Genomic DNA, 16,907 nt, shown 5'->3' on the forward strand with positions numbered 1-16,907 from the left:
TGCTGACCTCCTGCATCTTTTACTGCCTTCAGGAGCTCAGCACCACTGAAAATTTGTTATATAGGTATCTGTAGAAGCCATTTGTTTAGATGCCCTGTATTTAAGCACCTAAATTTGAAAGGGTTGGCCTTAGGCATTAGCTTCTATGTTACTTTACCCATCTGTAATTAATTAATGTTAGTAAAAAAAAAATATTATAAAAAACAAAAAACCTAGGGCCAAATCCTCAGCTGGTGTAAATCAGAATAGTTCCACAGATGTCAATGAAGCTACATTAGCTAATACCAGAAGAGATTTTGGTGCCTAGGATTACAGTACGTCAAAGAATGGAAATAGCAAAAAAAAAAATTACTGAATCTTTTCTGGAAAAAAATATATGGAACCAGCCAATAAAAGAGATTGTTCACTTCAGTCTTGCATCTTACAGCCTGGCACCAATAAACTCTCAGTGTGCAGTGTTATGTTACCACTGAGTAATCCTGGGGTTCCTATCCCATACAGAAGCCAAAGGAAGAAAACAAAGATGTAAAAGGAAATCCATCAAAAACTGTGAATTGTTCCTTGTGAAGCAGGGTGGGGAATAAAGCAATGGAAACATGTCCCATGTCTTTCCTTTTAACACTATGCAAAGAGTCACTATGTTTTGTAGAACCTTTTATATGCGTAGGAGGAACAGATACATGTATTGATTTTTTGCTAATAAACAGCATAGCTTTGACTCTCTTCTTGTAAATCTTTCCCTAAGCACAAAAGTGGGCTAAGGGAGGGAGACGGGGAGTATAGGGTAACGAGACTAATCAGGACTTTACCATCAAAGCGAATACATTCAATTAACAGCTATTAAAGAAGAATTTTATGGCACTGTGCACAGTGAGAGCCATTATATCCAGTGGAAATTAATCTTAATTATTTGTACCTGTGTACATACGTGCCAAAGGAAGCAACTCACATTAATCTACATTAAACATAATACACAGTTGGTGTATTATCTACTCTGAGTCAAAATTGACTGCTAGTCCCTGCATATGTATCTTTGGTGCTAACTCAAGTCATTATAGTACAGCATGTTTCAAAGACACGATTTGTTCCATACATAATAAATCAACAGTTAGAATCTTTTATATAATAAAAAAATAGAACTGTATAGGCAACTATCACCTTCTCAGAAAGCTGTTTAAAAAAATAGAAGCAGCTATACAGATTTATTATCCATTTTAAAGGAAACTGAACAAATATAAATCTGTGGGTTTCAGAGGTTTAACTAACAGCAATTACCAGCTCCAAAATGTTGTATTTCATATGCATTGGACAACAATATTAAAGTCACCCACAATATTTTGGATTTGGGGACTTTCTGATTCCAGATATGTTGTTTGTTTGCCTGGTTTGCAGTAGATGTAAGGGTAATTTTTAAAGGCCTTCACTGTGCTAAAAATAGTGAATGGTATATTCTTTGCTTTAAATTCCCATCTAGTGATCAGACACATTCACAAAGAGATGTTTAGAATCCTAAAAAGGTGAAAAAATAAGAAGCAACAGGTTCCAGCTGGCTTTCTCTACCATTCAATTGTTCTGGGACATTTGTCTTTTCAGGAGATAGCCTTGGGGTCTTGAGAAAGAAATGAAGAAACTGATGTTTATCAATTATTTCTTTGTAGCAAAGGTACTTCTGATTTAATGGAGATCATATATACATGATTGCCTAAGGTAGTCTTATTTATGATCACATTTTATAGCATAGTGTTTTTACTGTGTGATGACAAACTGCAAACAAACAAAATATCACTGCAGAACAGGCTTAAGTTGAAGCTTGGGCTCTGAAGCCCACCCCTAAACCCTAGCCTGAGCTCCAGCCTGAGCCGCAACTTCCAAGTGCTGTCTGTGCAGCTGTTTTTAAGAGTGCCAGTGCAAGCCCTGCTAACCAAGTCTGTTGACCCAGACTGGAGGCTCACTCCAACATGCTGTGTAGACATACTCATTGAGACTCCAGTTCAGGAAAGTGCTTAAAATTAAACATGTCCTTACGTGCTTTGTTGAATTTGAGGCAGAGGAAAGAACTCCTTGCTACTATTTTGGAAGCTTTCAGAGTGGCGGCATAACAGAGGCCTGTCACTGAGGTATATTTAGCCAATGACATTGTTCTGGTTGTCTGTCTGTCTAACCATCCCTTTGTCTAAACCTAAGGCCTTTCTGTTGTGTCTATCACCCTATTATCTACAGTCTGGATCTACAAAGGTACTTAGGCTCCTAATCCCCAGATTTAGGCACCATTGAAGTCCATAACCATGGCCAGGAATAATAACTCTCATTAGTTAGATAACCCCCATAAATTGCATAGGTGGATCAACGAAAAGTCCCCAGTTGTATATTTCTACATATTTGCTCAGGTATTTTAAAAAGAAAAAAGAAAAAGAAAAAGAAAAAGAGTGAAATTCTGGCCACACTGTAGTCAGTGGGGTCAGGTTCTAGTCTAAAATCGCAAAGCTTAAGCCACAGAGCAGCTGTTACCCAGACCCAGTCTACACGACAGGCTTCGGTTGATGTAAGCTGCCTTGTGTTAACCTAGCTGTGGAAGTGTCTTCGCTTTAATTTGGCTCCCGCCAACATAAATGCCTCTCTATGCCAAGTTAGGCTACTCTAGCACTTTTTTCAGTAAAACTTTCATCAATCGGGGGGGTGAAAAAACACACCCTGACCGACATGTTTCATCAACAAAAGTGCAGGTGCGGACTGCTCTCCTGCAGACATAGCTACTGCCATTCGTTGAGGGTGGATTAATTATGTCAACAGGAAAGCTCTCCCATTGGCATAGAGCAGCTACACGGGAGACCTTACTGCAGTGCAGCTGCAGCAGTACAACTGTGCCGCTGTAAGGTCTGTAGTGTAGACATAGTAACATCACCTCCCCAGGCAGCGTAGAGGCATGATCGATGTAATTAGGTCAATGCAGTGTCAGTATAGACACTGTGTTGCTTATGTCGGCTATTAATGGTTTTCAGGAGCTGTCTCACAGTGCTCCATACTGACAATGCAATCGATACAAGTGCTCCTGGTGAGGACGGGCAAGGATCCAAGCGTGCACACACACTAGCGATTTAATAACTGCAGTCGCTGCAAGCCAATGTAAATTAGGTCAACATAACTTTGTAGTGTAGACATGGCCTAAGTTTAGTGGCTATGTGGTGGTAACCCACATTAGGGGTAAAATCTAAATATGTATTTTTATTCATATTTTAACATGTTAATTAACATGTCAGCTAATGTGATTTTAAATTCTGGTGTAGGCACTACACCAGAGGTGGGCAAACTCTGGCCCACGGGCCATATCCAGCCCCTAAGCTCCTGGCCCAGGAGGCTAGCCCCCGGCCCCTCCCCCACAGCCTCACTGCAGGTGTAGTGTATTAAACTGCTCTTCGTAGGAATGTGCTACTGGTAGCAGTTACAGAGAGCAATTTACTACACTACACCAGCGCAACGCTCTGGGCAGCTGGGCAATGCTCTGGGCGGTGCAGCTGTAGCGCCGCCAGTGCTCTGTGCTGCTCAGTAAGGGGGCAGGGAGGTTGGATAGAGGTCAGGGGAGTTTGGGAGTGGTGGTCAGGGGTGCGGGTGTGGATGGGGGCAGTGCAGTTAGATGGCAGGGAATGGGGGGGTTGAATGGGGGCAGGAGCAGGGGTTGGTTGGGGCAGTGGGGGACAATCAGGGGCAGGGGTTCCGGGGGCAGTCAGGGGATGGGGAGGGGAGGGAGAGGATGGGGCATGGGTCCTGGGGGGGCTGTTAGGGAATAAGGTGGGTTGGATGGGGCAGGAGTTCTGGGGAGGGCCGTCAGGAGGCAAGAAGGGGGGGCGGACAGGGGACAGGGGCACAGCCTGGCCTAGCTTCCCCTAACCGGCCCTCCATACAATTTCTGAAACCCAATGTGGCCCTCAGGCTGAAAAGTTTGCCCGCCCCTGCACTACACAGATGTTTGTTGTAGGGATTAATGACAATTAGCTGCAAATGTTCAGGTCCTGTCTACATTAGAATTTACAATCATGTTAGCATGTGTGTAACAATGGCCAGGTTCAGTATCTAGGGGTTCCTTTTCAACAAAAGGACATGAAACCAGCTTGAGCCCCCACCCAGTTACCTGGGAAAATTACACACCAACTCCTGGGTGTCTCTAAAAGGCAATACTTCCTCGCTCACAAGCACAGAGTCTGAGGTGTAGCAAAGAAACTTTTATTAAAAGGAGGGAAGTAACTGGCATTAAATTGGAAAAACACCACAAACAGGGTTCATAACATAAACGATGAGCAAAAGACCCACCCCCAAGTAAGTTGGGCAGTGTCCTTTTCTCCCAGGTTCTTAAATCCAGCAACCAAAAGCCCCTTTAGCATGCCCATCCCTTCTCAGCACCTCACTAACAGTTGTTGTCCTTGGTCAGGGCAAACTCTGAGTTCAGAGGTGTATCTGCAGAGTTCACCTCCCACCCTGGGTGTGGAGGGGAGAGTAAAAAGGCACCTTGCTTGCTCCGCTGCCCGGACATTCACTCACCATTCCTCTTCATTGGCTGATTAGCGCTCCACTCCTCTCCGCCAGCTGTCCTGCCGGCCGATTGACACTCAGGTCTTCTTCACCAGCTGCCCCGCCAGCTGATCACCGCGCCTCTCCATCAGCCACTCTGTCAACCAATCACCAGGGTGACTTCAGGCTTCACAGCTCTTAGTAATTGTAACTCTTAGTGGAAAAAAACCTCACTGCAGGTGTATAGTAGGTAGACTCTTGCATCAGAGACATGGTGCCAAAACACATCTAATGCTTAGACCTAACTATCAATGATTTCAGCTCTGCAGTGCATAACAAGACTCTCAATTGAGCCTAAATTAGTCTGTTATTACACAAGGAAGAGCACCCATACCATCAAGCACAAGTACCTATCCCCATTCTCTCTCAATTCATTGGGCTTTGGAACCCCTGCCTAGCAAGTGCCCTTTAGTTGAGGGTGAGTCCCTCAGTCAGGGTATGCCAAGCACAGTTCTGCTTCCCTTGATTCACACAATAAGGATAACAACCCTTTATTACTCCTGCCCCAATAACAAGGAGACTGGGGATCCAACACCAGCCAAAAGTGATCCTTTCAGCAAGCAATCCCATCATGCTGAGCACCTAGGCAGGGTGGGTGTGCCTATTTAAACGAGGTCAGCTCCTGAAGTCCTCTTCCACAGCTCATCACTAGATGTCAGCGGAGAGCTCATTCAGACCCTGCTTACATGTGTTAAAATATGACTAAAATTCCAAGTATAGCCATACTATAGAAGAGTGTGAATCTTTGTCCCAGATAGTGGCTGGTTCACATAAGGTTCATTATTTTAGCTCTGTGGTCGATGTATGTGGCCTGATATCAGGAAAATATATCTGTTTGATATTTAGGAATGGTCATTATTACAAAAATAACAACGATACATGTTATTTCAGTTCATTTAACTAGGATGATGGCAGCAATGGTAAGAATTTATTTAAATTTGAAATTTCAATGACATTTTGAATTTCAAAATTCAGAAATAAAATGACAAGACATTTTCATTAAAGTCTTTCATAATTCATTCTATTGTATAGACAAGGTGTGTGAGTGGAACAATATTTCAGTTTTTAAGTGATGTAGAACTTTGAGAGTCACCCAAAACTCTAGAGGGTGAAATCCTGAAAAAACTCCTATTGACTTCAATAACACCATGATTTCCCCCTAAGAGGTCTTCACTAGATTAAGCAATGTAAAGATAAATGACTAATGAACATTGCAAAGACCTATTCTATTTTGTATATGTTCCTATACTGCCCTCCTCACTGTGGTATATAAGCACCTTCCAGAAATGAATTAAGTCAAGTGACTAATATCTGTCATGTGTGGTTCATTCTTTCTCTCACTCTCTCCCCAGAGGAAGTATTGTGGATTTGAAATTTGGATTCTTTTAAAAAAATGTACATGCTGCTCTATGTTTACGCTAGAAAAGGCCAGTTGAAGATGTGTGCCTTGCACTTGGAATAGAAGATAGTGAGATTTGTGATGGTTCTTTGTTCCTGTGGCAGTTCATTCCACAGTCTCAGACTGGACCCCGAGAAAGCTTTGTCTCCTCCTGCATAGACGAGCTTTAGTCTTATGTTATAAAGTTCCATTGTGGCTGAGGAGTGGAGCTGTTGATCAGAGCCCTCACCCCAGAGCTTTAGATGATCTTTGAATTACCCTGGGCCCAGGGCATTAAGTACCTTGAAATCAGGGACCTGTATATAAAACCATCAGTGAATTTAGTGAAATCTTTTTTGCAACCCTGTAGAAAAATTAAACTCCCATTTTTGTTGCTGGTCTTACCAATGTGACAATACTAGCTATTGTGTGTGCAGATGCACACTCACAAACAAACAAACAAACAAACACACACATACTTTCCACTAACAGCCAAATGTAATTAGAACTCCTCAGCTCATTCCAGCTATTTACAAGTATTATACATCATAAACAGACCACCTCTTCAGTAACATTCTTTAGGAAAGCTGTATAATATATTGGCATAATAGTCTTTTTCAGGGAAAGCATTTCATTTTAATAAAATGTGTGCCACCATATTTAATCAATCATATTGATTGACAACAGCAATAGTTGGGTATCACAGCAGATGCTGCTACTACCTCATTCTTATTCCAGTTTCATTTCTCAATCAAATCCATGTGTAAAAAAATATAATGTGCTGCCAAGATAATGTAATAAAACTTCAACTGAAATGCACACCAGCAAGACCAAAACTGATAAGTCAAAGTATGGGAAAAGTTAACTTTTAGAAAAATCATTTATGACATGCAAATATTAAAGTTTTATAGACTAGCTATGCAAAGACTAGCCCAAATAAAAATGGGAAAGTTTCAGATATCATTGCTGAATAATCATTGGGAGATTAGCTCTGAGCATATTTAAAATATGTTGCAACAAACCTTAAATTTTGTTAGTATTATCTGAGTTGGATTCAACTGGTCATTTCACAAGTGAGACGACTTATAACTTTTATCTGAACAGCTGTGTTGTTTCTGTTGTGGTGAATACCAGTTAGCAGTGATGCATTGCTCACCAGAGGCTGAACTAGCAGCTTTTGAAGTTAATGATTCATATAAGCATACAGTGAGCCCCAATTGTTAGTATGTCAAGTACAGTATAAAATTACTGTTTTCCAACTCCATTAAAGTTCTTTTTAAGCAACCTGCATACCTCACTTTACCAAAATAAGGTTTGATGACCAACTGAAACCACCCTCATAGTGGATTTATTTTATCATATATTGAGGCCCAGATCCTTAGAGGTATATGGGCACCTAACTCCCATTGATTGGGATTTCAATATGTTGGATTTTCATGCATATAGTGTTATAAATCCATTAACTGTTAGATCACAATATCATAATGGGCCAGGTCCTCAACGAGTGTAATTTGGTGTAGTTCCATTAATGTTAACACAGCAATGCAGTTGTGCTCCAGCTGAGGATCTGACCCAACATGTCTATCTATCTCTAGCAATATATCTTTTTCTGAAGTCTCTATGTTTTATTTCATTCAAGTACCATGGCACATTACATTTTTAAAACAGTCAGTATATTAAAAAAAAACCCAGAAAACATAAATCTCCAAATAAGTCTCCTTTTATGCCTCAGAATAATTGAGTGGTTTTCTGGGTGTCTTGAAATAAACTAGAAGATGCAGCCAATGACAATATAATTAGGCTATGGATGCCAGTATTGTTTGGCATCCTTCAAGCTACCCTCACACCCAGAACTGAATTTAGCAGGAATGATGTTGATAGCAACTAGAAGAACACACAGTTCCTCATAGTAGCAGTCACCCTGATGGAATTTCTTATTCTAAATCAATGGAAAGTGAATCGGGAAACAGGCCAAACAGACCTCAGGAAATTTTTCCCAGAATCATTTTCTCACTGAGATGCCATCTTTTCTTGTCTTTTAAATTATTGTATTGCTCATGACATGAAAGTTCTCCAGACTAAATTCCTAATTGGAAAGGGTTCAGAAAAGAGCTACAAGAAAGATTTGTCTGGAAAACATGAGAGACTAAAGAAGCTCAGTCTATTTAGTTTAGTAAAAAGAAGGATAAGAGGTGATTTAATCACGGTCTACAAATACCTACATGAGGAGATGTTTTTTGGTGGTAGAGGGCTCTTTATTCTATCAGACAAAGGCATTACAAGACCGATAGGCTAGATGCTGAAGCTAGACAAATTTAGCTAAGGCTTAATTTTTTGACAGTGAGGGTAAATAACCATTGGAAGAACTTTCTTAGGCATGTGATGGATTCTCCATCAGCTGAGGTCTTTAGATCAAGGTTGAATGTCTTTTAAAAATATGCTTTAGTTCAACCATGGGCTTGATACAGGAACCATGTGGTGGAATTATATGGCCTATGTTATACAGGAGGTCAGACAAGAGGATTGTAATGGTCTCTTCTGGCCTTAAAAATCTATGAAAATCCTCTAATTACACATGAGGTATAATTGTGAAATTTTGGGAGGACATAGGGCCTAAACCTGTGAGGTGATGAGTATCCTCAACTCCCAACTAAATCAAAATAAAATAGTCTACAATATAATTCACCTGGTCAAAGAATGTTGTCATGACTTGACTGGGAGTCTGAATTATTCAGGACTTCACTGGAGGTACTCACAGATTAAAAACCATGGACACCTGTCCTCTAGAAAATGTAGTGAGCGGAAAGCAGGTTGAAATTTTTTGGTGAATAGTAAATTTGCTGAAAAATGTATTTGTGGTGGTACACAGTACTCATGAATTCAGGTAAAATTCATTTAATACTTTTGGCCAACCCCACCCCACCCCCATCCCCCCCAAAAAACCATGAAAACAAAAATTTTGAAAGTGTCAAAATTGTTTGTTTTGCAAATATCAGTTCAAATCACCATTTTGTTTCAAAATGTCATTTTCAATCCATATCCAAAATGTTTCATTTTTTGACCCAAACAATTTTTTACATTCTTCATTTTGTTGAGAAAAATTGAAAAAAATCAAGTTTAAATTTGAAACTAACCAGATTTTTTTTTTTAGATTTTTTTGGTTTTGCCACTCAACTGAAAAGACAATTACTCACTTGGCTCTAAATGAAACTAACAACTCATTTCACATAGACCTCTAACCAATCATATTATATGAAAGGCTTTGAAGTCCCATACCAGCCTGTTTAGCCATCCATTCCTCTTATTATGGTTATATGTAATATACCATAGCAGTGACTAATGTTCAGTTTGTGAACAAACACAATGGACATACTTTCCTTTTAGTATTTTAGTTTGGAATACAAAAGCTCTTGGAACATACATGAATACAATTTTATTGGCCCATGCATCATATCTGTCTTTGTATTTGTATAACGGCACTCATCATTGTCGTAACTGAGTGTCTTGCATGAGAAGCAAACACAGTTATTATAATGCAATGTATTGGGCTGGAATGGTGCACAATGTGCAAGGAGACATTTGGGTTTTCTTTGATGATGAAGATGATGATGATGTATTTATTGGGCTTCAATCTCTCTCACAAGTTTGTAGCCTACCTGTCTACGCATGTGGAATTTTTAAATGTTCTCAGCTTTGCCTATATGTAGTTCTTTGAAAGGAACCTCCATATTTTTAGCACATGAACCTTTTTTTTCCTTCCCCCATATTTTTAAAAAGTGATTATAAATATTTGTGAAAGTAACTGGGGTGAATGGTTGGAGACCACTGAAGCCGTCTGTTTACCCACTGAAGAGATACAGCTTTGCCAGCTTCCCCAGGCTGCCCTGCCAATGGGCCTCAGCACCCTGGCTAGAAGTGCAAGAGTAGTTCTTTCTCCATGTCTTCACTTCTGAGATGCCAACACAAATGCTGATTAGTGCCAGTTAATGAATCAGTGCAGTGGGTTTTCCAATGGGAAGGCCCAGGGGGCGGGGCAGGGCAGGTGGTGCTGTTATACCAGGTCAAGGTTTGGCAGCGGCCTGCATTGGCAGCATCATGAGCAGTGCTTGTGCATAGAGATACAACATCATGGCCATGATTTGGTGGAGCAGCAGGCTGCGTGTTGCCACCAACACACAGGGGATCCACCCATGGATAACATAGCTTGGGTCTCACCACGTCCAGTGGAGACAGAGAGATTCCAGTTGGAGGTGACAGCACACAGCAGAGACCGGACACTTTGCTGAGCTGCAGCATTGGAGGTTTCCTCTTTTCAGAAACATGAATTCCCAGCAGCTCCCCCTTCCCTTAGGGCTTGGAAAGGGAGAGTGAGAATCACCTGGCTGCGGTATCTCAGCATCCTACCAAAACTTATTCTAAGGCCCCAAGCCATACCATTCCTCACCCTGTATCTGATCTAAATCATATAACTAACCCAAACACCCCAATATCCCAGTAAGTCATTCTTCTCTTAACTGAAAGAGTACACGTTTCTTCCTGCCCTTTCCTACATGGAAACTTTATACTAGGGAACCAAAATTAGACTCTATCTTCATGTCCTCACCTATGGCCAGTTTACCACATGCTGCCCTCAAGAGCTTATGCATTTAAGCCTGCCACTTCAGGACATGCTCGGCTCTGGATGCATAATCGCTAATTGGCAGATCCAGGTGGACATTCCAGCCAGGAAAAGCAAATTAAAAAAACAACCCCCTTGAACAAGACACCCTGACAGCATGTGATGTATCATATACCAGAAGAAAGGAACAGTGACACAGCACTAGAGCAGAGCTTTTGGACATGATGCAGTGAAAACCTGCCCACACTTAGAATGGAGAAACATCTTGTGAAGCATCTTCTTAGCTCTGCTTGCCTAAAGAAGCCCTGTAACTATTATATTACAAAACTCAGCCACTGGAGTAGTGTTGATCCTGACACTTCAAATGTGCTGTAAGCATTCCTTGGCACTCAAAGTGGCTCCAAAGAAAGAACGTGATGAAACAGTAAGTGTTATATAAAAATGTAGATAAGATAGATAGATCTGCTGGAAATTTGTCCTGATTTGTCCCTTGCAATCTCCCACACTATGCCTATTACTCAGAAGTATTAGACACAGTGGTTCTCAAGCGATTTACCATTGTGGGACACATATGCAGCTCTGTGTGTTATGTGGGCTGCGTCCACATAATCGATATATTACCTGTATGGCTCTGAGGATGTCACATGGGCCACAACTGTGTGCTGATTGGTCCACAATCCACTGGTGGAGAACCACTGTATAGAGGAACATGACTTACTCCAAAACTCATCACTGCTGCCATGCCTTAATCAGCCAGAGGGGTCACTGTTAAGGCATTCATTCCCTGCCTCCAGGAGATGAACCAGCCTGCTGCCTTCTTCCTGCTGCCAGTCCCCTGAGAGTAAGAAGCTGAGAATCAAGTCTGCATTTCCAACGTGGCCATTCAGAGCAGAGTTTCATTTTCAAAGAAAGCCATTTAGACATGAGAATAACAATATGTTGCATTAAGAATATTAAAGCCCCTCCCCAATACCAATGAATTAAACCTCCTAACAGTCTTCTGAGGTGGGTAAGTGTTATTATCCCCATTGTGCAGCTGGAGAAACTGAAGCATGGAGAGGTTCAGAATTGCCCAAGATCACACATTGAGGATTCTGGGACATTCACCCAGCCTAGGAGCTGGTTATCTGGCCTTAATGTGTCTCTGTGTTCTACAAACATACCTGCTCCTGACTGATTCACTGTTCCAGGCAATGCATTATAATTTGGTTGAAGAACTTCAAAACGGAGGACAAGGATCAGCCTCTTCTCCATTAAAGATAGAGATGAGCAATATATCAGTCTTAGGGTGACCAGATGTCCCGATTTTATAGGGACAGTCCTGATTTTTGGGTCTTTTTCTTATATAGGCTCCTATTACCCCCCACTCCCTGTCCTGATTTTTCACATTTCCTGTCTGGTCACCCTAATCAGTCTGGTCCTGACAATAAGGAGTCTGGATTACCTCTTTCGAAGGGATACTGGCCTGACCACTGTTTTTCTCTTGGGCTGCTTAAACCCCCTTTTTCTCTATTGTGGTTCCACTGCTTCAAAGAAACCTGCAGATCTCTGCATACATGCTTAGCCTTCACAGCTTTAGAGCCTCTGCATATGTATTACATACAAAAAACAACATTAAAAGAATGCTGAGGAAGCAGTTGGGACAAGAGGGAAGGCTAGCCTGCCCCCCCGCTCCCAAGAGTTGGGGCAGTTCCTGCCCCATGTGGTGCCACCAGAGGGGACAATGAGCCTCCGAGGCCATGTGCTGGCCTGTTGGGGAGAGCCTAACATGGCTCTTTCTCTCACTGCACCTGCAGTTGGTGGACCTCTGGTCCCACATGTTGTCCCCCCAGGAGCGGGGAGAAGAATGGGCCACAGGGGCCTGATACTAAGAGGAGGGAGGGAGGGAAAAAGACACCTGGCCTGGCTCTCTTCTCCCTCCAACCTCTATTACACCTGTTCTGGCTCTTAGGTATTCTCACTGCAAAGTGGTTGTAAATATGTTGCACCCCAAAAGCTGGCTTCAGGATTATTTGCCATCTTCCACTCCTTCTCATCTAAGGCAGGGTGACAGGTGACAGCTGCAGTGGTGGCTTTTGTGATGAGGAGAATGGAATGCTACAAACTTGGCCAAAACCACCTAATTCGTTTGACATAAGACACTGAACAACATCAGATATGATGTTTCTTTTTCAATAATCTACAGTGTGGAACAAATTTCTTCCTCTTCAGCGTGAAGAACTCACTTCACACCCTGAGGTTTTTGGATTATATCTATGTTGCAGCTGTCATTCTGGAAGGTTGCTAGTTTGGAGGCTAATTTTAAAAAGACATATACACTATGGATTGGGGTGGGAGCCAGGAAACCTTGAGTGTGTGTCCTCCAATATCCCATTGCAAAAATGTATCTAAAGCCATGCCAAATCTTCATGAAGCAATATATCAATATTTAACTAATTTTACCCTATGCAGGTTTACAGTACCCACTATAAGCCAGAATATTCCAGGGGTATGAATAAAGGACTGAGAGGCACGAATTAGGCAGGCAGGCAAATTGTGAATACTGTGATTACTGATTTTGATTGGCTGTGAATTGTGCAGTCAGTTATGCTAAAACATCAAATTTTCCTTCCTCACCTCAAACTCTCTTCCTCTAGTCTCTTATTTGTTTCCTCTAGCTGTTCTGGTTTGTTGTTCATACTGCAAATTCTCTGGGGTAGGAACTACGATTTAATACATATTTGTACAGCATAGCAGATAGCATAACAGGACCGTGACTTGAATGAAGCTTTTAGGTGTTGTCACAATATACAGGATAGGAAATACTTAATTCTAGGTCTGGTTTAAACATTGACTTAGTGGGTAACTTTGGTAGCAAATGTTTCAAGCAAAAATAAATAGTTATTGTCCTGATTTATAATCTACACAATATCCTGATTGACTTGATTTCTTCCTTCAAGTAAAAGTTTTGATAAACTGGAGTTTGATTAGAGTTACTAAAAGGGACAGCTGCAGCTACATTATCTTGACTTTTGAATAACACTTCCAAGAGAAGACAGAAGCACCAACCCTTAATTGAATCTAAGATTCCATTTGCCTTGAACTAATAGCTGAGGAATTCAGTATAATTTCTTCCCTGAGAAAAGTGAGATAAATGATGTGTACATGTCTATCAGGTAAAATATTTGATCACTTAACTTCTCAGTCATCACTGATCTTTAATTACTTATTACGTAATGTTACACCCAATACAGGTTACAATAGGGGAAAAAACATCACAGTCATGCAGCCTGCAGAAGCAAGAAGGTAATTTGTCTCCAGCAGGAAGGTTGCTCTTTTCTGCACACTTTGTTTACAGCATCATCTATCATCTGTGAAAATCGCCAAGCGGTAGAGGGAACAAAGCTTAGCTGAAGTCACAAGAGACAAACTGTCTTATTATAGTCTCATACTGATAGTAGCCAAATCCTAAAAATTTCCCAGGGCAAAGACATGTAAAGCAATGCCAAATGAGTCAGTCTAAAAGGGTTTTTAAACTTCCACCCACTACTATAAAGCAGAATGATATTGCTCATGCTACCTCTTTGAACGCTACTGTGCTGGGATACCAATTACATTTGCAGATTATAAATGGGTAACAACATGATCCTTGTCAGGCAAAGCTAAACAATTTTCATTCGAGAATCAGTATGTTCCCTTATTCGTGTCAGTGTATCCTGAACTGCTGATGCCTTTTTCTAGGCTGTGAACTGTCCATTTATTGGGGGAAGGGGGAAGAAAGAAGTAGAAGAAAAAATATTTCTTCACTAAGAAACTTTCAGATCCCATGAAACCTGACTACAGCTTGGCATGTTCTTCCAAGCACAGCATGCAAAAGTAATAAGATTTTATGATGCGATTATTAGACATTGTGGGCCAGAGCCATCTGCTAAGAGGAGGACGTTCTGCTCTCGGAACATCCTGGTTGTAATTTGCACGGTGCTTGAATTCTTGAAAGTTACCAGGAGTTCTAACTTAGTGTGGATATCAACTGACAATCACAGCATGAAAAACAAAATGACTCAGCAATTTGGTCTTCTTAGGCAAACTGATTCCAGAGCAGGGATACTGTCATGGTTTGCATTTAGATGTCTCACCATCTGTAATAGGAATACTGAATTTTCCAATCTGCTGAAAACCTTTAACATAATTATTCCTCCCCAAAGTGAATGCTGCCTATCTGACAAAACACAAAGCCCGGCAATAGCAGACAGGATATAATCTTCCTGATTCACAGTTACGGTTGTGTTCAGCTTTCCATTAATAAAAATCTCTAATGGCTACACTATTAATGTGTGCCGTAGGCAGACAGGATTCAGCTCCCTACCAAAGCCCATGGAGATTCCCTGTGCAATGACAATTTAGTCAGATTTCATGCAGGGTTTGTGAATGACTAAATATGAGCAGTGGGATTTTGAAAAGTGTGCAGCATTGGCCTACCTCTTCTCCTATTGAAATCAATGGGAGGAGGAGTGGTTTATCACTGACTTTGGGCTGTGATAGCTTCTGAGGAATTTTCATCCATGTAGTCAGCTTCATTTGATTGGCTTCAACTGGAACTCTACATGCCGAGGGCTTGTAGGACTGGCCCTATGATATTTATTTGGTTGATAAGATTTTCGGTCCTACGTGCAAGAACAACCAACTTTTTCAAATTTTGGGGCTGTGGATATGCTGCACCTCTGTAAACCAGGCTAATAATTTAGTTGCTCATAATATTGATATAGGCTCTGGACTTTAGTTCCCAAGTTTGGAAACTTTGGCCTAATTTAGCATTTTTCAAATTAGTAACATTTCATTAGCAACAAAGTGTGTTGTAGAGGGACCATGAGAATGACAAAAAGGACTCATTGTGGGTCTGAAGTGGCTGTCACAACAGCAAACATATTATAATATACATGAAGGAAGTCTATAAATTGCAGACGAGAAGTCATGGCAGGGGTAAAATGGACAGCACTTTTCTTTCCGTACCAGCCACGCCCTGTCATTTCTTGAATGGATACATCTGGTGATTATCTGGTCTCATTCTACAATCAAACAGTGTATGGATACAAAGACCTACTGCATCTATGTCCACCATGAAATCCTACGCTAGACTAAGGGCTGGGCTCTGGGTTGAACTATGCACCTGCAAGATGGGGGAGTAAGAAATCCTCTTCTGCCTCTATCTTGCCTACCAGTCCCTTGGATAGGAGTGGATTGGTAGAGAAGGGGGGCTGAACAGAGCCTTGAGTCCTCTCCCCCACCATTCCAGCCAGCAAAGCTGAGCCAGTAATGGATAGGGGAATAATAAGTTGTCACTGATATAGGCAGCAGAAAATTACTAATGCCCCCACCTCCACCCCAAGGGGAGAGAAGGGAGGGAGTTGTGACTCCCTGAGCCACAGTTCCTTCCCTGGGAAGCTCCTGGGTCTGCTCTGCCCTTCGCATTGGCTGAGTCCTTGTGGCAAAATCTAACCCTAAAGGAGACGCTTACTATGGAAAAAAGTGGACTTGCTCCACAGCTGGTGTAAATGGAGCATGTAGATTTACAACAGCTGAGGATCTGATTCATTATCTTTAGGTGCAGGGAAGTTGGGTAATTTTTTTCTTAATGACTAGGGCTATGCCTAGACTACACAGCTTACAGCAGCGCAGCTGTACTGATGCAGCTGCGCCATTGTACAATTTCTAGTGCAGCCGCTCTATGCCAATGAGAGAGAGACCTCTCCTGTCAACATAATTAACCCATCCCCAATGAGCAGCGGTTGCTATGTAGGCGGGAGAAGCAAGTTCTCCCGCTGACATAAAGCACTGTACACACTAGGGTGACCAGACAGCAAATGTGAAAAATCGGGACAAGGGGTGGGGGATGATAGGAGCCTATATAAGAAAAAGACCCAAAAATCGGGACTCTCCCTATAAAATCGGGACATCTGGTCACCCTAGTACACACCAGCACTTATGTCGGTGTAATTTATGTTGCTCAGGGAAGTGGTTTATTCACACACATTCAACGTAAGTTATACTGACATAAGTGCTAGTGTAGACATAGACATGAGTAAGGTGCAGAGTGCTTTTTGCAGGCAGCTTTGTGTGTGTCGCATTCATCTAAGAAGTAAGAAAAGAGAACATCACCACTGGATGTGTCTGCTCTGGTAGCAATCAATGCACAGTGTATGCCACTGATGAGGACAAATAACAAGCATCACATGGGGAGAGGAGCACTATGCAGCACTACCCTTCTGAGTATATGTTGAGCAACAAAATGAGCGATACAAAAGTCAGCCATAACAGGCCACTCTAGGATGTCTCATGTATTTGGAGTTTATCTATGCAATATGAGTCTAA

The 16,907-nt window shown here is 41.6% G+C and overlaps 1 long non-coding RNA gene across 1 annotated transcript; it reads right to left on the reverse strand.

Annotated features, from left to right (window-relative positions):
• Positions 1-5,161: 5,161 nt before the first annotated feature.
• Positions 5,162-16,656, reverse strand: LOC122458059. Its single transcript, XR_006277887.1, has 4 exons — positions 16,590-16,656; positions 11,723-12,143; positions 11,278-11,394; positions 5,162-6,258 (listed from the first exon to the last, which is right to left on the reverse strand). It is a non-coding gene; the product is annotated as an uncharacterized LOC122458059 (long non-coding RNA).
• Between the last annotated feature and the right edge of the window lie 251 nt (positions 16,657-16,907).

Source organism: Dermochelys coriacea, chromosome 11 (genome assembly GCF_009764565.3).
Source record: "Dermochelys coriacea isolate rDerCor1 chromosome 11, rDerCor1.pri.v4, whole genome shotgun sequence".
Taxonomy (NCBI): domain Eukaryota; kingdom Metazoa; phylum Chordata; order Testudines; family Dermochelyidae; genus Dermochelys; species Dermochelys coriacea.